Source organism: Alligator mississippiensis, chromosome 3 (assembly GCF_030867095.1).
Source record: "Alligator mississippiensis isolate rAllMis1 chromosome 3, rAllMis1, whole genome shotgun sequence".
NCBI classification, from domain to species: Eukaryota; Metazoa; Chordata; order Crocodylia; family Alligatoridae; genus Alligator; species Alligator mississippiensis.
In genome coordinates, this window is record NC_081826.1 from 39979306 (window position 1) to 40003459 (window position 24154).

The window sequence follows — 24154 nt, forward strand, 5'->3', positions numbered from 1 at the left end:
GTCGGCTAGTGCCTTCAGCACCCTGGGATGGAGCCCATCCGGGCCTGCCGACTTAAAGGCATCCAGTTCTTCCAAGTGACTCTGCACCACCTCAGGATCTACACATGGAAGTCTGGCGCCTTGCTGCTGCCTCTCTACAACCCCAGTGAGAGACTTGTCGTGCCCCTCGCTTAGGAACACTGAGGCAAAGAACTCGTTGAGGAGTTCAGCCTTGTCCCCCCTATCTGTCACCAATTGCTTCTGCCCATTTAGCAGGGGTCCTACTCCTCCCTGGGCCTTCCTTTTACTCCCTATATATCTAAAAAACAATTTCTTGTTGTCCTTTACTTGGGTTGCCATCCTCAGCTCCATGGTAGCTTTGGCTTCACTGAGGTATTAGGCAGTCAGCAACAGCTCTAATCTGTTGCTCTCTGGAAGAAGATGTAACCATTGAGACACTGAACATCTTGACTCAGTCTGGACTTTGGACTCTATCTCAGTGGTCTAAAGGGGTCTCGGGCAGCCTTCATGCCACTATACTCTTGCCTAGACATATGTGCCAAAGGTCTTGGTGTGATGGTCGCATAGACTTTTTGCACGTACACCATGATCCAGAGGATCAACAGTTGCCAAGCATAAATATAAGCGGATAAATGTTATGGAGAAAGAATTGGTAATATTTAGATACAACCTGGATATAATACCTGGATGTGACACTCAAAGGGTGTGTCTATACGTCACCGTATGGCAACATTGCTATGGTGCTGTGCTTTAGTACTTCCTTCTGGAAGTACCTTATCTTACATTTGGGTAAATACCGTATTAGTAGTTTTGTGTTTTGGGAAAAAAGTGATTAGCTGTGTTAGTCTGAAGTCAGGCAAAGAGCAGAGTACAGTAGGCCCTTGAAAACTAATTGGTTCAGAGAGGCATAAGCTTTCACAAGCAACAACCTACTTTGTCAGATGGGAGGAATTACCTCTTGATAAAGTTACCCAGAGATAAGGTGTAAATGGACAAAAGAAGACCAAGGAGAAAGCCTTTGGGAATCCTTACAGAAAGGGACAAGAGAAAGATTCTCCAAAGCGTATGCTGAAGGAGCAAAGAAGAGGACTTGCAGATAGCAGTGTAAAACTGTAGCTAGGTGCCTGGGGTGGCTGCCACACACAGAGGCAATGGAGACTTTTGGTTGCTGCTGCTGCTCCAATTATTATCACGTGGCTGAAATAAAAAACATTATTTTTTCCTGGGGTGGTTGCCCCTGTTGCTGCACCCTAGTTATGCCACTGCTTGCAGGGGACAGCATCACAGAAGTAAGGAGAAAATAAAATTTCAAGAGGAAAAGAATAATCAATGGTGCTAAAAGTAGGCAACAGGTTGAGAAGGGTGAAGATGGGTGCCGATTTTGAGATTGACTTAAAAGAGGATATTAGTAACTCTTGTGAAAGAGATTTCAGTGGAGTGCAAAGGGCAGAGACCAGAATGACCTGGAGGAGGAGCAGAATTCCTGAAGTGATTGTAGATAATAAATTTAATGGTCTTAGAGATGAAAGGGATAAGAGGGGGAACAGAAGTTGGAGAGACATGAGGGACTGAAGGCTGCTCTGTTTTAAGATGGTAGATATTAAGTATATTTGCATTGTGAAGAAAAAGAGCCAGAAGAACCTGAGAAATTATCAGAAGAGTAAGGGAGGGAATGAAAGTGAGCATATGATAAAGATAAGGTAATGAAATGGAATAGGATGGGCCCTTAGGTGAGCAGAGCAGGTAGAGAAGGAGAGAAGATAAAAACCTTCTGTGTCTGATAGGAAAGAAGGAAAACAGAGTTGTAGGAAGAAAACAAGGAAAGCCAAGTGGATGGGGCAGGTCACATCACATTTCATCAGATTTTCCTTTGAAAACATTTGAAAGATTCTGTTGAAAGGGAGAAATGTTGGCAGGACAAGGGAAGGGTTTGAGGAGAGACTCAAAGGTGATTACAAGACACTGGGGATGAAGGTCATAAGAGCCCATCAAATTGAAGACAAGAAGTAGAGAAGATGAGAGAACTGAAGGAAGAGAGAATAAATTTGCAGTGTGAAGAAGTCAGCCTGGTCACAGGATTTATGCCAGAAAAGAGAGCAGAAGAGGAAGAAGCAGATATCAGGGTTGAGCCTTATTTGCTTTTCACCACAACTGCAGGGAAAATGGACCACACTGAGAACTTACAGGGGCACAGGTCTCAAATTCAAAACTTCTGCAAGACACAAGAGCCCAAAAAGGGAAGATAGGAAGACATAACAAACAGAAAGAGTAACAGGGTGAGAGGGAGATGGCTGATAAGCCCCCAGAAAGAGAGTGAAAGTGGAAGAGAGGGAGCTACAGAGTGACAGAGAAATCAAGTAGGGAGCAACACTTGATAAGGTATAAAACAAGCAAAGAGTAGGGGTGTGCGAAACGGGCCTGTAACAGGAGACCTTCTCGGGGCTGATTTAGCTTGGCCCATCCACCTGTTCTGGGCCAACCGCCTGCCTTCTTGCCCACCACACCCTGATGTTAATTAATTAATTACTGATCTTAATAAGAGGGAGGCTGCCCATTTCTTGCCCCAATGCCAGGGGGCGCTATCTGCAGCACTGTACCTCCCCAACACTGCAGCCCATGCCTCGCAGATGGTATCCTCTGTTGTCAACTTCACCGGGCCCACTCTGGGCCGCAGAATCCTACTGTTTGAACCCCACCTGGATCCCTCCACTCAGGCGGAGTACTCCACCTTCATTCTAGGCTGCATAGCTCCCTGAGCTGCTCCCCCTTATGGGTGTGGTCCCCCTGGGGCCTTTGGCTCTACTGGCCCTGGCCTCACCTCCAGGCCAGTTGGAACCCCAGGCCCCCCGCTCTGGGTGTCCCTCATGGTGGGCCTCTGGCCCTTCAATCCTTCCGGTCCTGGCTCCAGTATTGACCAGTCAGGGGATTTAAAGACAGGTTTCTGAGTCTATGGCCCTACTCTCTTGCTGCGGTCCACCTTCTGGACCTTACAAAGGGGTAACCCACCCAGTTGTGATAGCTGGGGTTAAGGCACCCCAACCTGCCTTTCACCAGGGTGGTAACTGGGTTGGCATTTCCTGGGGGCTCCCACGCCACTGAGAGCCCCACCAGGCCACCCACTCCCGGCAGGGTGCAGTTTTAGGTCATGCCCAGGACCAGGAGCCTCCTGACCATCCTCTACAGCTCCTCCCTTACCTCCAGAATGTTCCATGAAGCCTTGCAGCCAGGTGATGTTGCTGCGCCTCCAGTCAGCAGAAAAATGCCCTGTTTATATGGGCGGCCCGAGCTCTAAAATGGCTGCCACAATTAAGCACCTGCTGGCTGCTTTGCCCCAGATTCTTAAAGTGGCAGGCACAAACAGTGCCCTGCCACAGGGCCGTATTCAGTTTGGATTCGGCCCAAATTGGGGACCATGATTGAATTAATTGATTTGGATCACTGTCCCTGATTTAATTCAGCCGAATCTGAATCTGAAGATTTGATGCAGATTCAGAGAATTGGCAATTCGGCCATAGACACAGCTTTAAATGTTTTTTCTACATACCTCGAGGTACCAGGTGCAGCTTGTGAATGCTGCAATGCTGGGGCAGATGTAGTGTCCCACAGAAGTGTGGCCCCCGCTTCCTGTGTGCTTGCAGTAAACCCAGAACTGGACTTCCAGGTCTGCCACCGAACATGCTGAGGGGCCCCCTATGGCACCCTGGCCCAACACTTGGCCACAGGGGGATCCCAGGTGCCCCCCCAAACCCAGGAGGCACCAGTCACCGAGCTGAGGGTGTGTGGGGGGGGGGGCCCCCAGCATGCTCCCAAGTGGACCAGAAGTGCTTCTGGTCCACTTCTGGATCTGCTGCCGAATGCCCTGGGAAGTCCCCCATGCTCCTGTGGGACACTCCATCTCTCCTACCATTGCAACATTCATGAGCCACCTGGTACCTTGAGGAATGTAGAAAAAACATTTAAAGCTGTGTCTATGTCTGAATCACAGAATCTTGCTAAATCTCTCCGAATCAATTTAGAGGGTTCCAATTTGATTTGGAGAGATTAAAGGGTCTCCTGATGCAATTCATATTCGGAGATTTGGCTATCGAGTTGGCCAAATCTCCACTGAATTGAATCAGGGATCGAAGCTTCACACAGCCCTCATGCAGCTTAGGCTTTGTTTGGGTCATCAAGCCATTGAGGTGAATGTGGCAGATTATAAAGAGAGGAAGAAAAAGATCCAGCAGTCAAAATGAGAACAGAGTGATGATGGATGGGATAGAAAGTTAAGGGGACAGAGAAGAAGCAGATACAGTGTTTTTCATAAGAGAAGGGAAAAAAGGTGAGGGACAGAGATGCAGGTTGTAGAAGCAGGGGATAAGAAGCCCTCTGCACTGTCTGATCCCAGATGGGGAGTGTGAGTGAGAGGCTTCAGTAAGAGACAGCAGCTGCAGAAACAATGTCAGGAGTTGGAGGAACTGAGAAAATAAGGGCTCAGGATGGCTGTGATCTATTTAGAGATGGAATAAGCATTTTAGAGACAGCAAGGGAAGGGGAGGATTGGGGTGGATGTGACGATAGAAATAGTGGCAGAAAAAAGGTAAAGGTGGTAGCAATACCTCAGCTAGTCAAATGCTAATTCTGCAGCTTAAAATCAATGACACTCTATAAAGTAAAACTTTGAAAAGAAATAAAGCATATGTCAAGGCATTTTGGATAGAGAAACACACCCATAGAAGACATTAAGAGTAGTTTAGTATAATACTTATTTTCAATGTATACACATCCCTTACAGCCTGTGTCACATGTAAGTTGTCCTTCATTCTGGCTGAATTAAGCTCCTTTTTACAGTTAAATATCTAAAATAATAGAAGCCAACATCTATAGCACCGGCCACATGAGATATTGGAGCAAGAACTAACTAGGGTGAATGATTTTCTCAGGTAATGGCCTAAAAATGTTGGTAGCTGTGTAAATCTGCATATGTCAACAGAAAAAAGAAAGCCAGAATAGCAATTGTAGTGCTATTCAAAGACAATACAAGAAGACGGAACTTTTCTTAGAGAGACTGTTGTCTATAGGCCAACTTGGAATTGTGAGCAAGGAAATTGCTGGGTTGTGCTGTGGCTCATGGCCATTGTGAAGGCACAGTACTCTGTGTGGTGCTTGGGTTCCCATAAGGATCTGCAGAGTTTGTAGAAAGGTCTCATAGCTCATTCCACAGGTAGCCACTCTTGACTTAATGACTAAGAAGAAACTCCATCGGGGTCCAATAGCATAACTGATGGGGGCGACCAGGGCAGCAGCCCTAGTCACTGCCTTTGTGGTGGGGGGCTTAAAAGTAGCCATTGCTGCAGCAGTAGGTGATCGTACAGCCATTATCAGCGCTGTCCCATGTGCCACATGGCTGCCTAGGTTTCCCCATTGGATTCTCCTTCCAAAGATTTTACCATGGGGGAGGTTAAGGTGGGTGTACTGGGGACAGCGAGAGAAGGGTCCGGGAAACCCCACTCGTGGGACCTGATGTGGGGAAAAACAGTAAAATAAAGAAAGAAACACAAAATAGTTACTTACCTGCAGAAGGAGTGGCACTAGAAGATCCAAAAGAAAAGCCCACGCAGTTTACAAGCCATGCTTTTATGCAATTAAGGCTGTTGGGTGACATCACAAGGATGCACTAGCTGGCAGAAATAAAAATGGCTGCTGGCAATAGGGAAAAGAGAGCCAGTGAGGAGGCAGAGGCTTTCCACGCTGGTGGTAGGTGGTTCCGGCGCGAATTTGAAACGCCCGAGCGACGGGCAGCTAGAGGATCATTGGGAGCTCCTCATACCGGGGGTACTGATATCGAGCCCCAGGAGGGGCGGGAGGAACTTCCCCCAGTGCTGCCGAGGAGATGCATTAAGGGAAGTGCCGAGCAGCGGCGCAACCAGGACGATGAGCCCAAGGGAGAGGCTGAAGCTAACCTGGGGAAGCAAGGGTGTCCCCACTTGACCATTCCCAGGTTGGGGAGCTGGGCTAGGGGTGGAGAAGAGAGGGGAGCCCTGCGGGACTGGTGTTGGGGGAGCACTGCCAAATTCAGGCAGAAAGGCTGAGAAAGCTGACTGGTAGGACACCAGATAGGGGGACCTTCTGGGTCCTTCCTTTTGGTTTTTTCTTTTTTCATTTTATTTCTTTACCCCTGCTCAACGGCGGCACCTTTGGACTCCAAGAGGAGAGCTGACTGGCTCCAGGGAATTGCAGGCCTAGAGCCCGGGCCAGCTAATTATCCGTCCCCAAGGATAGAGGGGGATACGTCTGGGCACAAGGAATATCTGTACTGGAGAGGCTGCCATGTCAAGATCTGGCACCCCACCAGAGCTTGGCGTAAGGCTAAGGTGTAGGGGAGATGGAGCCCCACAAACATCCTACAAGCGGTGTGGTAATCCCTGAGGGGAACTTTGAGGTTGAACCCCACACTGATATAACATTCAAAGACGTGGCAGGCGAGTTCAGGGAAGGCCAGAGGAACAACCAAAGCCCACTTCGGGGAACCAAGGTGGCACGTGAGCCCACCCTCTACTGCCCGGACCAAGGTGGCACGTGAGTGGGCATTCGAAGCCAGATGGGTGCAGTGGGCATAAGACTTTGTCCTGTACATTTTTACTCACATGAGTAAGTCGCACTTAACATGAGTTGCATTAACTATAATAGAAATGCTTCTTCAATTAGAGTCTTTCAGAATCAGGCCAAAGAGGCAATTAAGGTGGCATTCTATTTCTTTTTGCTCACATAAGTGGCAAGTTGTTAGTCATCTTAAGTGACCATTCTGTTTCCCAGAAGTGTGGACATGAACATGGACATGTGCAGTACATATGCACAGACTGAGCATGTGCAATAGACTACACACTGGCTGTGTACATGCCCAGTTACAAGCCCCCTTGAGGATATAATCCAGTGTTCACAATCCAAAAAATTAAGCAACCCACAAACTTCCTATTACAGTGTTCCAACCACCACACAACAGATTAGGAGGTATTATCCGGGACCTTTTCTGGTGGTGTTCCCTGGACAGCTAAGAGAGGAGATACGTAGGTCCATGTGGAAGAGAGCAAGCTAAAGGATGTGCAGCTACATGAGATGGCTGATGGGGGTCTCTCAGTGAGGGAAATATTCCACACTGCCCACCACCCATTTTTTCCAATGACTATTCAACACAGAGGACAATGTTTCAACTTCAGAATGAATTCCAGAGAAGGACTTGGATAATGCCTGACCTGTGGCAATGAGGTTAGAGAACTGTGTTAGGAAGTCAGATATTTTCTAACTTCCTAACAAGAGAGGCTTTGAATGGAATCTGTAAGTATTTTACTGACATTTTTTTTTTTTACTGACATGTTTTTACTGACAGATTGTAAGCAGGATTTCTTGCTGCCATGCAAGTGGACTTTGCCCCCTTAAGAATCCTTCAGACAGTCCAAACAATAGTCCAGGCTTAATCGCATGCAGCCTCACCATCTGGCTTTGTTTTCTTGAGAGCCCCTCAGCCAATCTGCATAATACAAATAATACTCCTTGTCCCAAACAAACAAATAAATGAGTAAAGCAAACGTTTCTTCAGGCAACAGGGGAAGGCCTTTTAAGTCTTGTTCTTCCTAGAGGTGAGTACCTGTTTCCTGCCCATAGACTGCTCCTTCCTCAGCTCAAGCTTCTTACCCTCTCTCCTCTTGGGCTTCAAACTGCCAGCTAATCACCCACAGCTGGGCCCCAGGACTGGCTGCTCCACTTAAAGGGCCAGACCACCCTGTTACATGGATTTTTTTTATACAAAGTTTCCCTCGCTTTATACTGTATGTGCATTCCTGGAAAACAGTGCATAACTCAAATTCACAAAAAGGGAACCCACTTTACAATGTAACAAATAGGGATACATCTAAAGACCTCAACTGTACTGACCTCCAGATTTCTTTTTACCACTTTTAGAAGACAATTTTGGTACTCACCAACAGCAGACAGTACACACAAGCACAGGGCATTATCATGATGGCAACTACAGAAACACATCCCACAGACAACAAGTGAGGAGCACAGATCCACACATGAGACTATATTTTGATGCACGTCATTCCTACAATGCACCGCACAAAGCAGCTGACTGTGGGCTTCTATCACACCGATCCCATAGGAGTGAATTTACCTCACATATAATGAATTTTTGGTATAAAAGGGTCATTGCATGAGAGCGAATTCACCATACAGAACCCACATAAAGTGAGGGAAACTTGTAATGTAAATGTAACACTTCTGTCAGGCCCTAGACAGCAGCAGCAGGAGGCAGGTTCAAATTTAGGGGTTTAAAACCAACATGCTAAATCTGGCTCAAGTTCCTACCCAGAAAAACATCTTACTTGACTGTACAATGGTTTTACACTGTACTTTCCCCTACTTCCCCCCACACCCTGATACCCTTGACTTCACCCTGAATCATGCTGCCCCCACCTCCAAGCCTCATTGGCCCTGTCACCCTTGTCCTAGCATGGAACCTCAGCCAGTGCCTCTCCCCCGTCATTTCTCTGCACCTCCATCCCAGCTGCACTGCTTGCCCAGGGCCATGCCACTGCGCCTGCCTTCCAGGCAGTCAGTCATTGCAGGCAGACAATAGAATTCAGCAGCAGCAAGTGGCTGGGGTGGTGAGCTATGGAGGCTCCTTCGGGCCACAAAGCTCTGGCACAGAGCTTACTTCAGGGCTCCAAATTGTGCTCCTGCTCAGACAAAAGATAGCACTGCTCAGCTCTATCATTACTTGACTCCATCTTCAATCAAGCTCACTATTCTGAGTTTTTACAGGCAGCTCAATTTTTTTTACAGATCTTACAGATGAGCACTTTTATCCTTGTTGACAGTCCATAAATTTATGGAGAGTTGGCAACTCTGTTGGATTCCAGGGAATGTGTACTAACCACTCAGCTTTTGGGTCCTCCTCCTCCATCTTGTTACTTGTGCTCAGGTATATGTGTATATAGTCATCTATGTGGGCAAGGTAACATGAATGGAAAACAGAAACACAGAATCATAGAAAATTAAGGTTGGAAGGGACCTCAAGGGGTCATCTAATCCAACCCCCTGCTCAAAGCAGGACCATCCCCAACTATATCATCCCTAACTGTGTGCATGTGCCAAAAATGCATGCAAGTTCGAATTTATACATGTCAAAATGGTCAACACTAAGGGCAGCAAGTTTATAACAATGTCACTATCCAAATGAAACTACACAGGAAAGACTGTAATTACCCAAACTGGACTCCGGCTAAGGCACCTAGGTGGTACACCTAGGTATTATGAAAAGTGCTATGGGAACTTTATCATGGGTAATCATGAGGTTAGTTCATATCTCAGCCCAAAAGACTCTCTTAAAAATCTTAGGATATTTTTGTTTAAAAGTAACTACATATGCTGAGTAGTTGTTGACTAAATGACTAAATGAAAAAAACATAATCACTATAAATAGTAATGAAAGTAACCAAAGCACAAACTTCTACTAGAGATTGCACGATATGTATTAAAATTGAGTCAATTTCCAGTTATAGGATCACAAATCTACCAGATGAAGATATTAAATTAATTTTCTATTCTCTAAATAAAATCCTGGCTTCCCTGAAGGTGAATAGCAAAACTCCCACTGACTTCAGTTGGGCCAGTATTTCATCCTATGTATTTAAGAACACTTTAACTAATTTTTTAATACTTTCTAAAAAATCAAAAGAAAAATGTGCTTACATTTGAATTTACAATGCCAGGTTTCATCCCAGAGTGAATTACTATAGCTTTGACATAAATTCATCAGAATAGGGGTTGAAAATTTAAAGATGAACATACCCTTAACAATAGCCAGGCTAGCAAGTGCTTGGTAAAAAGGATGTACAAAAATAATTTGCTGTAAATTCCTGCAAATAAAGACCAAAATATAAATTAGTGAAATAGGCAATGGATATTCTTCTAATTTTAATCTGTAATTTATAAAAGAAAGAACATGTAATGGTCACAATTACATGTTTTGAAAGCATTCAATATCTCAACTCAGATATATAATATTGCCACATGTGAAGTACAATATCCTGAATAATACTAATTAATCTATTAAAGTAAATTAACAAAGTTAATAAAATATGAATGAGACATAAGGTCTCTCAATTAAATGTAAAACTACGGTAAAAAAGGCCTGTAGCCTGTTAAAATATATATCCAGAGGTTGCCTGAAATTAAGTTATTCTTTCTAACAGCGTACTCAAGTTCCCCCCTTTATCTACTCAGTGGGTGCATCTACACATGCAAATGCTAAAGGGTGGGTTTACTTTAGAGTACATTACTCTAGAGTAAACCCAAGCTGGGCAAGTGTATACACGTGTGGTGATGTGGGAGCAGATTTGCTGCTCCAGGCTCCCCCTGGTTGCAAACACAGGGGCTGGCAGGAAGCACAGGGCCATGAGACAGCTGTCTCTGGGCAGGGGCTGACAGATTGTTCCCTGTCCCCTAGAGCTGCCTGCTGCCAGGGTGGGCTCTGCCACCAGAGCCTGGGCAAGGACCATGTTCCCTTGCCTTGGCAACAGGGAGCTCCAGGTTCTGGCTCCCTAATTGAAGGCAGGGGGCTTGGAAAGAGCTGCAGGGGAAAGGTAGGTCCCAGCCCCCTGCCCTGATCTGCCAGTAGGGCAGCTAGCAGTGAGCCCCCGGTTGGGCCAGGATTTCCTGCCCAGACAGGGGCTCACTGCTAGGTGCCCCATGGTGGATTGGAGCTCTGGGCTGAGACTTCTTCCACTCTCACTGCCCCCCCCCCCCCCCAACCGCTCTTTCCAAGACCTGTGCCTCTATTGCTCAATTGGACACAGGGGTGGGACATGTCAGTGCTGGCCGGGAGCTGTCTCGGTCAGGGGCAGGTCCCAGTCAGCTCCAGGCTGGGCAGGGAACTCTCCTGCTGCAGGAAGCCATCAGCCCCTGCTCCATGATTAGGGATTGCTTCGTGATCAGGGATTGCTCAGCAAGCAAAGCAGCCTGTAGGCTGGATTGTTCCTAGCCTGTTCCCAGCCCCACTCCACGATTGTGGTTGGGGAGTTAGGGCTGGGAGAACTCTGCTGCTGGGGCAGGAGAACATTGTCCCCACCCAGGCTGGTGGTGGAGCCCACCCCAGCAGCAAGCAGTTCCTGGGGGCAAGGAGCAACCTCCTACTCCCTGCCTTCCAGCTGACCAGAAGCAAGTTTGCTCCTAGTCAGCAGTCTACATGTGGTGTATTACACAGTAAGTAATCATAAGTAAATTTTCTACTTGCATTTACAGGTAGCAAATGTACTTGCTATTAGAGAAAATTACTGAGCAGTAAGTGTCTGCACATGTTGATGATGACACTTGCTGCGCAGCCATTTGCGCTAATCTGGAGTAAAGTATCTTGTATAGACGTGCCTAGTGTCTCATAATATCTTGCCTTGAAATAATCAGTGAAAGCCCACACTTTACTTAATTGCACATGGTAGCTAGGTTGCAAGGAAACTTTTTCTACAATAAAATGTTTGGAAGCTATTGATTGTAAGTTATTTGGAAGCTATAGATTCAGGTGGTCCAGAGGGGACCACCTGAGTCCCCCTCTGCACCTGATGGACTCCGAAAGGAATCTTCATTGATGGACCACTCCACCCCACCTGCAGAGGACCCCCACGATAAGACTCTATAGATTGAATAACTTCATCAACCTACCCCCTCCATCATTAAGGACCATTGTACGGGTTTGTGTGCATCTATCTTCTTTCTCTCTTAGAGTTGCAACTCCCTCCCCCCACCCTTAGGCTTAGTTGGTTAACATTGTATTTTCTGTAACCTAGTTGCGTTCTCCTCCTCACCCCAATCCCTTTTATGTTAGTCTTTCGCTTGGGCACTCCATATTTCCCTTATGGCTTTGTCATCTTTTGGTTCATGACTCATAAAATGTATTAATTAATTTATATTAATCAAGAAAAACATCTTTGGTGCTTTACAGTTCAAACGGAAAAACAGCTGGTTTCCCCGGGCTCAGATTTAAAATTAACCCAGCCTCTATCCTCAAAATAAACCCCAAACTAAACAAATTATGAGCTGCTCTCACATGCATTAGTACAGATCATTAGTAGTTTATTTCAGTAATAACAAAGGAAAAAAGTACCTAGATTGCAGAAAATTGTATGAACAACCTTCCTTCTCAATGATTTATGAGTGTATTTGGGTGTGCTTTGAATCCTTGGTGTGTAATACCAATCAGGATTTGGGGTGTTAAGAATGTGTCCTCACCCTTTCAAAATGCTGCAGTAAATCATAATCTGCAGATTTCCAAATATCTTACTGGAGGGGAAAAAGATTAGAAACACTTTTGACCTCTTGATCTAGTCAATATGGTCATCACTGAGAACTGTACTTCGAATCCAGTGTCATCATTAGACTGGATTCAAAAGAAGTAAAATATTTTACTGAGAATACAGTGGGAAAAGTAAAGGACTGAAGAAATAATTGCAGCATGTTGAAACGTATGCATGTCACACCCCATTTGTCTTTCATATTTAAGAATAAAGCAGCCTGTCCCGCAGAAGTTATTTTACACCATACTCTTTATTTTAAAAATGCAAGAAATTTGGCACAAAGAACAAAAAAATCAACTGATGAAAAGCATTTATGTCATGGTTTAAATTAAGACCTCTGTAACTCAAGAATTACATCAGCGGTGGGCTTAGCTTAATGAAAATAAGACTGTTTTTAAAAACCATGAATGAACAAATGTTCTCCCCTCTCTGAAAAAGAATGAAGGCAGAAGTGGACAAGTGGGCAAGTTAACTAAAATTGAACCAACTTACACTACCTTTGTGGATTATCATGATTTTAGGTGCTTCTTTATCAGTGCAGTAAAGCATAAAATCCTTTTTAATGCAAGCTATAGATTGTAAAAGTACCTAAGACATATTAGATATTAAGATTTTTCATCAATATTTCAATTTCCCAGTAATGTTATTTAATATCTTGAATTTTTAGTTTTTAGCTTTGCCTTCACTTCTAGCTAAGCGTTCAAATAATCTTCATGATCTTTCTAATATATATTTATTAACACAGTGTTTTATAGATGGTGGTAGATAGGACTAGATTAAAAATGAGCAGTTACAGAGATGAGCCTTTTAGAGACAGTGCTGGTACAGTTTTGATTAATTCTGATTAAGATATGTGAAGACAGGGGAAGGAAATCCAGATCATTCAGATTCTTTATCTTTTGGTCTATGCTATTGTTTTAAAGTGTTGTCCTTTTTTTTGTATAGATTTGTATCTTTATTGGTCTTCTGTGCATTTTATGACAAGCAAGAAGCAATTCTGTGGAGTGTTTGAAAAGAAATGTATATTTATACAAGATAAAAGTAACAGGATTTAAAGGAGGGGATAACTGCAGTTAAAATGCTAAAAGGAAAAATGATTTATGGTGTAGTGTGACTAATATAATTACATATTTTTATATTTGTGTTGCATTTTTGTGACAGGATAAAAGACTAAAAGTTGATTATGTGCAATCCATGATATGCTGTTACTGTAGGGGAATTCAAATGTAATATTATGTGTAAAATAACAAAAGTTATGAACTGTATAAATGGCAGAAAACCCCAAAAGTTGATTACAGTTACATGAGCTTGTAGGTATATACTTTTACCTGATTTTGAATGAACTATTCCTCTGATTAGGATTATTTGAAGAAATTTTCACTAATGCATTGTAAAAAGATGACATATTAAGTATTTTGTAATTTTAATATACAAGGTAAGCACTGAAAATGCAGGATGTGTCCCTACAGGAATATTTTAGAAATAATAATAATAATGAAGTAGTCAGAATAACACCAATATTTTAAGAGGATGCTGTTCATTAAAATTTGACTCATACTTGTTAGATAAAATGTTGAAAAGGGTTTTTAAGATGCTTTGAACTAGCTATAGAGAGCGAAACTATCCTTGATTGTTGACACCTGATTAAGCCAAGTAAGCAACTCTTAAACCTTGAAAATGTTCAAAACAAAACAAAACGCTTTGATATGTCCATTACAGTTTCCAGTAAGACTGCAAGATTTACAATAATTGCCCCTTATAATAATAAATGAAACATGTAAAAAACAGCTATGTGGCTACCAATAAAAGGAAGGCGATTTCAGGTCATGACGCTAAATGTACGTGTATTAGAAAGTAATTACTCATTTCCACTGTTTTAGGGACTTCTGGCATCTGTGACAGAATGTAGTAAGTGATTTTTCACTTTTTCTTTAAGACTTTAGCTCTGGTTCATCTGGATAAAAAAATGAAGGGAAAGGAAAAGAAAGACTCTAGTAACAACTGGTCTTGATTCTGCAGCCAGTACATACCAGCAGTTGCAGCTCACTTCAGCAAGAGTTTCTTGCAACTGCAGAATTAGACATGAGGTTTAAGGCAGTGCCAGGGCACCTTGGGGTGCTCCCAGATATTTTGAAGGGTGCCATGAGTTATGGGGTGGTAAGTAAGGTGTGATATATATATATATATATATGCATATAAAATATGAGATAAGCAGATAAACTAACCAGATAAGCACAGGCTCAGGCTTGTCCCTGACTAGACAATCCTGGTTCCCCACTGCCAGGCCCCTCTGCAAGGAGGTAAGCACTGTAATCTATAAATTAGTTTTTGAAATTGGGTGTCACTCAATTTATAAAAGTTATAGAGGGGTGCCTCAAGTCCAAAAAGATTGAGAACCACTAGTTTAAGGTGATTTGAAGAGGAGGGCTTGCACAAATGATGCCTAGTTTGTTTCCCTCTGCTTGTACTTTTCCTATAGAAATATCAGGAACGTTAAATACTGTCTTCCCTCTTCTGGCAGTTTCCCTCACCTAAGCAGTAGTGTAAAATGCAACTCAAGAATGCGATAGATTAAATGTACTATCTCAAATACTTTCTCAGATAAAAACTATCTTCATTTTGCCTGAGTAATTTGAAATTACAGGCAACCGTTAATACGTTCAGCAAATTATATTGTTCCCTTCCTTTTCCAACCTAATTATTTTTAGGCAGATCTGGACAGGAACCTGTCCTTCTATCCTGTGAACATTTTTGTGACCTCATGATGTAAGGCCCATTTATTAATATTATGGGTGGCATACTGTCTGAACTCAAATCAGTATCTCATTTATGGTAGTGGAGACGGGAACTGCATGCGATGTCTTGGACTCTCATTGATAAGTAACTTCTCTTTCAGGGAATGTTTTGACAGCTTGGATTGTTAGGTTAGGTCTCACTGAGATAAGGAAAGAAAAGGACAGTTTGGGGGCTCAGGGTACCTTAATGGCATATTTGACAATCTTACTTATGCCATTTCAACTGTAGTTTCAAAAGCAGATATTTCTTCTGTGACAACAGGTTAAAACAGAAGTTCTTAAAATGTGGTCAGTATGGCACTTGCTGGTGGTCTGCAGACAGCTGGCTGGTTACCTGGTGCTAAATTGCCTTCTTGTTTCCATCTACTGAACTTCATTAAGTTCAACTAAAAATGTACTGTTTTCCTAATATTAATTTTCCATGTAAGCATTTTCTGTAGTTGACATAAATATATTATACAGTTGAGTACTACATGAACAGATCCGTATCGTGATCCTTGTCTATTGAGATGCAAGCTACACTCCTATTTAAATACAGTGCTAGGATACAATACCAGGGATCACAAGCTCGGCTAATTTGGATCTCATCTAGAATTAAGATGCATAGGACCTGATTCTGCACCAGCTGTATAAATTCATATTTTTATTTATGAGAGAAATTCCCTGGTAAAACTTCAGATTTGACAAGTTGCTTGCACATATAATAAGCATTCGCAAGACAGGGCCAGATATAATCACAAATCCCTTTCAGCAGTGTCTTGAAGCATTATTGAAAGGAAGAACTTAGCTTCCTGGAACTGTTCAAACACAGAAACTTTTGCAGATATAGAAAAGAAGGGATTACACCCCTTAGAACTCTAAATTTTTCTGATCGTGTGTTGTTTATTCATCATTGTTACAGGTAATAACAGAACCTCTGATCATGTAGTAAATACAAATAAACTAGGGAAAACTATTTTGAGGCTTGATCTGCTTGTTTCTGTCTCAGTGAGGGAGTAACAGGTCTGTACCTTGACCAATAAAAAACAGTAACTATTTTTGATTTAGTAATGCAAATATTTAAATAATCCCATGTCTCATGTGGAAAGACAAAATCATAAATTTGACGGCATCTCTTTCACCAGCATTTACTTCTGCTTTATGGAGAGGGTTACTTCTCAATTATACTTTGCAATTATAAAAGTTGCACATTCTGAGTCCAATTCTGTTTTCATTCACTCCAAATGGGATAGACTTGGGCCCTTATTAAGAAACCAATGTTCTTAGGCTCTACATGAAAATTAGTTTCTTAAATTACTAGGATCATATGAAATATAGTATTATAACACTATTATTAATAAAATATTACAAACCATTGTTTTGGACAACTACCACAAGATGCTACTAGGTCGTGCTTATTTAACTTTTATTTTATACTTGTTTTTACTTGAAAAATGCCCCACACTTCAAACATTACCTAACAAAGACTCCAAACAAGTCCCCATAAAGTAAGCAAGCATTACTTCCCCATTTTAATAACAAGGAAAATATGATACATTACTTGTTTAAGACCAAACAGCAGCTAAGAAGAGAGTAGCTGTATTTTTATTGTAATGGGTAGCTATAAGTGTAGTTTCACTGATTTAAAATATTAACCAAAGGAAGAGAATCCATATGAAGAACAAATGAAAAAAACTGTAGTCTCAGTGGACAAATATCTGCTGAAAAGGATCTACCTAGTGATCAAAGCAAAGTTTAAGCAAAGAGTGTCTGGAAAAAAAGATTAAAAAGATGTTTTAGTTATAATAATGCAGTTGCCCAAATGTCAGTGCAAATGATCAAAGCTGATCTACAGAGCTCAGGTTTGGCATTAGGTGAGGTTTGGCATTAGGCATTTTCTTTTATTAGTGATTTCTGTGATTTCATTTTCATTCAAACAGGTAAAGAGGTGAGTTTGAGTGGAAGGAAACATTGAAATTTCCATTCTTTTTGCATGGGGCAGAAAAATGAGGCCCACCTAGTTGTACAATATAACTCACAGGTACCTTGTCTTTAAATCAAAGTGAAGCACATTGAAATTAGAGGTCCCAAAGTATCTTGATCTAGCCAGCATGTAATACCGGAATCAATCACCATTGCAGGTCGAATCAGAAAGCAAAACTGTAGGGGCCACTAATTCATATCAATAGCAAAGTGCCAAGGAGGCAAAAAAATAACTGGCCTAGTATTTCAGGATGTTTGATCTGGAGGTAAGGGACCGAAGTTTTGAGAGATAATATATTCACAGGATTTATCCTTGAAGGTCCAGGAAAATAAAGCATGAATCTAGTTCTCTTTTTCTCTCTGTAGTTACTGTTGGCTGTTTACTGTAGTTCTCACACTCTGTAAGGAGACTGGTGGGAAGTGGTATTAATTCCCCGGTTCATTTTTATTAGTAAATATACCAGATCCTCCAAACCAAATAGCTGGGGGGAGTATGTGGCTTAGATGCACTGGCTAAATACATTATGTCTACTTCTAATAGCTGGTCCACAGGAAGGGCTAGATCCTATTCCACTTAAGTTAACGGGAGTTTCACCATTGGTTTCAACGGAAGCTAGGCTAAATCCAAAGAAGGTTACTTCTTTAGCCTGAAGGGTTGAAGCCTGTATTTTTGATGCTGAAAGTATCAACTTCAGTGCCCATTGATGAAATAAGATAAAGAATCATTACACATGGAAAAAAGCAGTAGCATTCCCCTCCACACACAAAAAACGAGTGAAGCATTGAGCTAAATTCTACTAAAATATCAAAGAAAAATGCAAGCAGCATTTTTCAGATGTGATTTCCCCAGAATACCTCAATTAATAACTGCATGCCTGCTATTAATAATACAGTACTGTAGCTAATTCATTGTTCTTCTAAGTTATGTTTAAGCTTATGTAATTTCATGTGACTGAAAGATGACTAAATACCTTAAATCTTTTTTCTAAACTTGAAGATTTACTGATAAACAATCAAACCAGGTAAATGAACCAAGATTTTAGCCCAACACCAAACATTTGAAATTATTTTTATTAATAAAATTGTTGACTAGAATCGGTTTGCACAGTTTGTCATACAGCCATAGTGTATATGCTTCAGAGCATGTACTGAAGGTATGTGATGCAATCTCTTCATGTCAGCAAGAGAAAAGCCATATGTTGGAGACATGGGCATGAAATGGGGTTCCCGAAGCATGTATGTCCACCAGCCAAAATACCATATAGTGGCCGCATCTACATGAGATGCTGACTGCGCAGGAGCCTGTGACTTGTTTATATAAGTAATAGATGATTTTGCACTAACAACTGAGTAGTCAGCATCTCATGTAAATATGGCCAGGGGGACACAAAAATGACTGAATCAATTTTTATTTGAAATATCAAAACAACTTATATTTGGGGCCAAAGCCAAGGAGATATTTTGGTCAAAAGCCCTTCTGGCAGGAAGCAAAGCAATTTGCTGGGCCCTGAAAATAAGGTTTTAAATGAAAACATCTACTCAACCAGCTTTATTGATGCCATAATAAAATGCCTCAGAAATTTCTGATTACATGTTTTAGTACAGCACTTGCCACAATGGAGCCCTGATCCTGGACTGGGGGTTTTGGACTCCTTCACTACTACTACTACTGCTACTACTACTGTTAAATGGAGGGTTGGGAGTCTAAATTAATGTATTAAAAATAACACATATTTAAAGAAGATACTCTCTAGGTTAATAGTCCTTGTTGTACAAACTTCAGGTATTTCAGTAAAACATCCTACATGTCTGTAGTTGTTTGTAGCAAAGGACTGAAACTCAGGAAGTTTCTGTACTGTAATCGCATTTGAATCATAACTTTATTGTATGACTTAAGGGAAATTAATCTGTTGTGCATCAGTTACCTATTTAAAAACTGGATTTAAAAAACAAACAAAACTACTCTAACTCTAGGGCCAGATTAACACATAGGTAATATAAACCCTTGCCTACCGCCCCAGCTCTTGGAGTCAAATGATTAGAACATTATCTAATTTTAATTTTACATCTGTATGCTTCTGTCATCATTGTGCCTAAATTTTTAAAAATGTGAACCAAATTTATTGATGCAGTGATGAATGCAGTAGTCTATAGAGAATGTAGACAACAGCTCTGAGTTGTGGGAACTGCCTCATGCTTCTTTATGGAAGTTTAAACTCCAAGACCCATTTTTTGTGGAGGTGAAGAAGGGCAGTGGGTGTTTAGCAAACCAAAGGAGTGAGCCAACCTACCCAGCCAAGCAGATTCAATCTGCTCGAGTAGGTACTGGGGCCTTTTTGTCTGTTGTCACCCTTACCTCTCCTGAGGTCACCACGCTCTTATTCTACCTGTCCCTTCTGTCACCACCATTTCAATTTAGGTGGAAGACCTCATGAGGGCTTATGGGATGGATCACTTACAGTCACAGATCTGTGCATCTGTATTTAGCTTTTCTGCTTCAACAGCTTGCAAAACTGAAATAAAATGAATACAACAATCAAGTTAGAAAAATGCCTAAGGTGCATAACCTGTGTTGATAATGCCAAGTGTACATGAATTGTAACTATTTTACAAAGCTTTTAGTATGCACTCTCACAGCATATGCACAGTATTACACATGGAATACAGGATGTTTTGTATATAAGGTGAACTTGCATTAACATGATAGACAGGAGCAGTTACATTCTAGCACATCAGTGATCCATAAAAAATGGGTCACTGGAAGATTTAGAAACTATCTTTCAATCCAAGCCAAAGGGATACATCAAGGTACACTGACGCAAAACACGGCTGACACATCTGGAGGCATCCTCAAAACACCTCAGGCAGTGAACCAGACCTTCTCTGTGAAACAGCAGTGATGCCAACAGGTGTCAGCTGATGGCTTCAGAGACCATGCCTAGCAAGCAAGCTCTTGAAAATATAATTTTGCTTTCTTTTTGTCTTGGCAAAACCAATCAAATCTCCTTCCCCCACAAAAATTAGCACGTAAAAAATTTTAAACATAAAAGCTTTCACAAACACTCAAAAACAAGGAAGCAACAGTTCTGATAAAGTACTGCCGAAGTACTGTAGGAGTCTCACAGCAGTCTGTAACATTTGCCAGAAGACCCTATGTATTTGCAGAGTCTTTACACAGGTTTAATCAATATCTATACAGAGAAGACTAAATACTGAGTCCAATCCACAGCCAGAGTATACGGGCTAGGTGCTGGGAAAATCCATGTGGCTTTGTGGATTAAATGCTTTCTCAGCACAATTCCTCAGTCCACAGAGCAGTGGAGCCACTCCCTGGCTCTTAAGAGAATCTCAGGGAAGGAGTAGCTCCTCTAACTCCTGCCTTCCTATGCGGGGGCTAGTAATGGTGATTGATCAGTAGACCATAGGCAATGCATCAGGGGCACATAGGGGAGCATGTGCCCCACCCCCAGGCAGTGGGGCACAGGGCATGGGGCTGCAGCCTGGCTACAGCCAGGCCTTGGCAGCAGTGGGGGTGGCAGAGGCAACGCAATATCTACGCCAACAGCAGGGCATGGAGCAGCAACCCAGCTAGACCCAATGCCCATCAGCAGCAGGGTGGTGGCGGCACAGATTTGTGCTCCCCTCCCCTACTGTGGTGGCATTGCAGAGTTGTGCCCCTCCCCCCTGCTGTAAGCACTTATGCATTGCCTATGTAGTAGACCAGTGTGTAGCCACTAAACACTTCCTGGTGTGCTCAAGACCTGTGCCAAATTCCTCCTGTGGGACTTCTACTACTGCTTCCAGTACTGCTTCTCCTTCCTCTAGAACAGAGATACTGTACCAGTCCTGCTGCCCATTAGGTTTTTCAGACCTAGAGAAGGGGTAAGAAGATTGAGGACATACTGGTATTTATTGCAGAACTTTTACCTGTATAGCAGTGTCAGCAAAATCCCTTAGTGGAGATGCAGTGTGTACTGACAGAAAGAGGTTTCTTTCTGATGACATAGTTACACCACTTCCCCAAGTGACACGCTGTCTGCATATCTACCTCTACATGAGGGGCTTTGCTGACATCACTCTGTTGGCTAGAGGGTATGAATTTTTCACACCCCTAGATGACATAACTGTGTCGGCAGAACTTTGTAATGTAGACCAAGCCTCCATTTGCTCCACAGTGAAGCAGTATAGTGTAGACCAAATCTCCATTTGCTCCATGGTGAGCTAGGATTTGTACTTGCCTTTAAATAATGTCTAAGACAAGGTCTGCACTACAAAGTTTTGTCAGCGCAACTATGTTGACGAAAAGCGTGAAGAAACACACTCCCTATCTGACATAGTTATGTTGGTGAAATCCCTGGTGTAGATGCAACCATGATGACAGAAGAGTGCTTTGTCAGCTTAACTGATGGCATCTAGGGAGGAGGTTTCCTGGTGCCAGAAGAAAAACTTCTGTCACCATATGATGCATCTCTATGAGGGGCGATCTGGCAACCTCTGCAGCAAAAGTTTTGCCAGTATAGGCAAGCCCTACAAGTGGTTTAAACTCAGTTACAGATAATGATAACTGGTTCTGTAAAGCAGTTTGACCAGTGTGGATGGAATTAAATTATTTGAAAAGCTCTAGCCATATCTATATCCATTTAGCCATATCTATATGCCAGTGTAACTCTGTCTAAAAACTAGAACTGTTTAAATCCATTTACCAGGATAGTGATAAAGCTCAGTTATTCAGCTATGTACACGAATCCTCAAAGACAGGGGTGAAGTTTATACTAAAGTTTCTTAATTTTGCAGATTCAAGTCAGATGTTTAACATATTTAACCTAGCTATTTTTGTAGTTCATGTTTAACAGACTAGAAGCTTCTCAGGGAAATATTTTCCCAAATAAACAGCTCCATCTGGATTTTTTTTCTTAAACACAAAACTGCATGATGCATATGAAAATTGTCTCTTTTACATACATTCTGAAAATGTGAAGTGTGCGCTTATTGCAACGAAAAAAGGCCACGAGCATACTGGGCTATATTAATGGGAGTGTCACTTGCAAATCAAAGGAAGTGATTCTTCTACTCTATTCAGCACTGGTGAGGCCTCACCTGGAGTACTGTCCAGTTTTGGCCCCCGCACTTCAAGAAAGATGTGGACAGAGTGAAAAAAGTCCAGCACAGAACAACAAAAATTATCCTCTTAGTGCCCTATTAAAAAAATTCCCACAGTAGCAACCATGCAATTGAGAGGTTAAGTATTCTACTATCTTTATACTGATATAAAAAGGGGGAAAGATATTGTACAGGCTTCTAAGTTTATGGACTGAGAGGTGGTTGGGAAGACGAAGGGAAACTGAAAACAGGATGTAATACTATTGACAAGCTGCATAAACCCAAGCCTTAATATTAGTTATATTTAAAGTCTTAAAAACATAAACCTAACAACAGAATCTTAACTGGCAGACCTTAGCATAGTGGCTGTTTCCTAACAGTGACCTAATAGCATCAACCTCTTCCTATATCTTGGGATTTTTTATTTGGCTTTAACCTCAATTGTTCCTTTTATCTGGCTTCTCTGACATGGGTGCATTTACGAATGCAATTAAGGGAAGTAGGGCAGTTATGGTGAAGGGCACAGTTCACACCATGTTGAGCTGGGGTGGAGCAGCCCCAGGATGCCAGGGGGTCTGGAGGTTTAGCCCCAGGCTCTGGGTAGCAGCATCAAGTGGTGGAAAATGCTGCCTGGGGCATGAGAGTGCTACAGTGCAGGGCTAGCTGGCAGGCAGCCCCTGCACTGTAACACCGTCATGCCCCAGCCAGCCCTGGTCGCTGTCTGCACAAGGGGTAGGCAATGGTTTTTCACCAGTGCCAAAAAAACCACAATGTCTACCTTGGAAGGTGCCAGAGTGCCAATATTCTGAAGCCCAGAACAGCTGTTTGTAGCCTCCCGGCTGCAGCCGGCCCACGGAGGCCTATCTGCTTGCAGGAGGGCTTGCAGCCTCCCAGCCGCCTGCTGGGAGCAGCCTGGGCTCCCTGGCTGGCAGCAGCTGCTTAAAGCCCAGGCTGGAGGTGGTGTGCTGAGCAAAATGGCCTTGTGTGCCGTGCTTGGCACACATGCCGGGGGTTGCTGACCCCTGGTCTACATGTATTGTGGTGGTGTAAATTAGTCTGTTATAGGATAATACTTGTCCCAGACAATACTATCCTACTGCAGAGCTAATTAACTCACTGCACCCTAATATGGATGCCCATGACACCTTACTGCAGAGTTAATTAGACAGTTATGCAGTAAAGCACACATGTAGATGCACCTAGTATGGCTAAACTATAGTTGGGGTAAACATACCTGGGCTTATAATCAGCAACTAGCCACCTCAGCTACTCATAACACTATAGCTATCAGCATCATACAATTGAGCATGGCTTACAAAAACAGTATGGGATACTGGGTAAATACCTGATGGTTAGCTCTGATTGAAATTCTTGAGAGTGAGGCTACACAGTTGTCTCAGTTCCCAACCCTGGTATGAATATGTCTACAGGAACTGCAGTCACACCTTTGGACAGTAGTGTAAATATACCTTGAGTTAGTGGAATGAACAAGGAAGGCACAGTAGCAGGAAAAGGCAAGGTCTAGGTAAGTGAAGAAACAAAAGATAAGGTAGAACACTGGCTAGAGTATAGTGTGATACAGTCACTGAAAGAGATGGACAAGATCAAGAAGGAAAGAGGACTGCTAAGAGGAGGGAGAACAAAGGAAAAGTACAGAAGTGGGGAAACAAATGGTAGAATAAAGCAGGGATCATGGAAGATCAAGACATGGGCAGATGGGGGGAAATGTAAATTGAGTGGCATTGAGTGACTGCTCCATCCATTTCATTGAAGTGTTAATTCTGATGCTCAGTGATGATGACCTTGGGACTATCTTCACTACACAGTTAACCACAGGTCTTATCCAGTTTCAGTCCAGTCCATCCCACCATATCATTCACATAGAAATCCCCCTGACCCAGGTCTGGAGGTATTTTAAGCCCAAACAGACTGATCTAATAGAGGTGTGAGTTAGAGACTGAGCTCTAC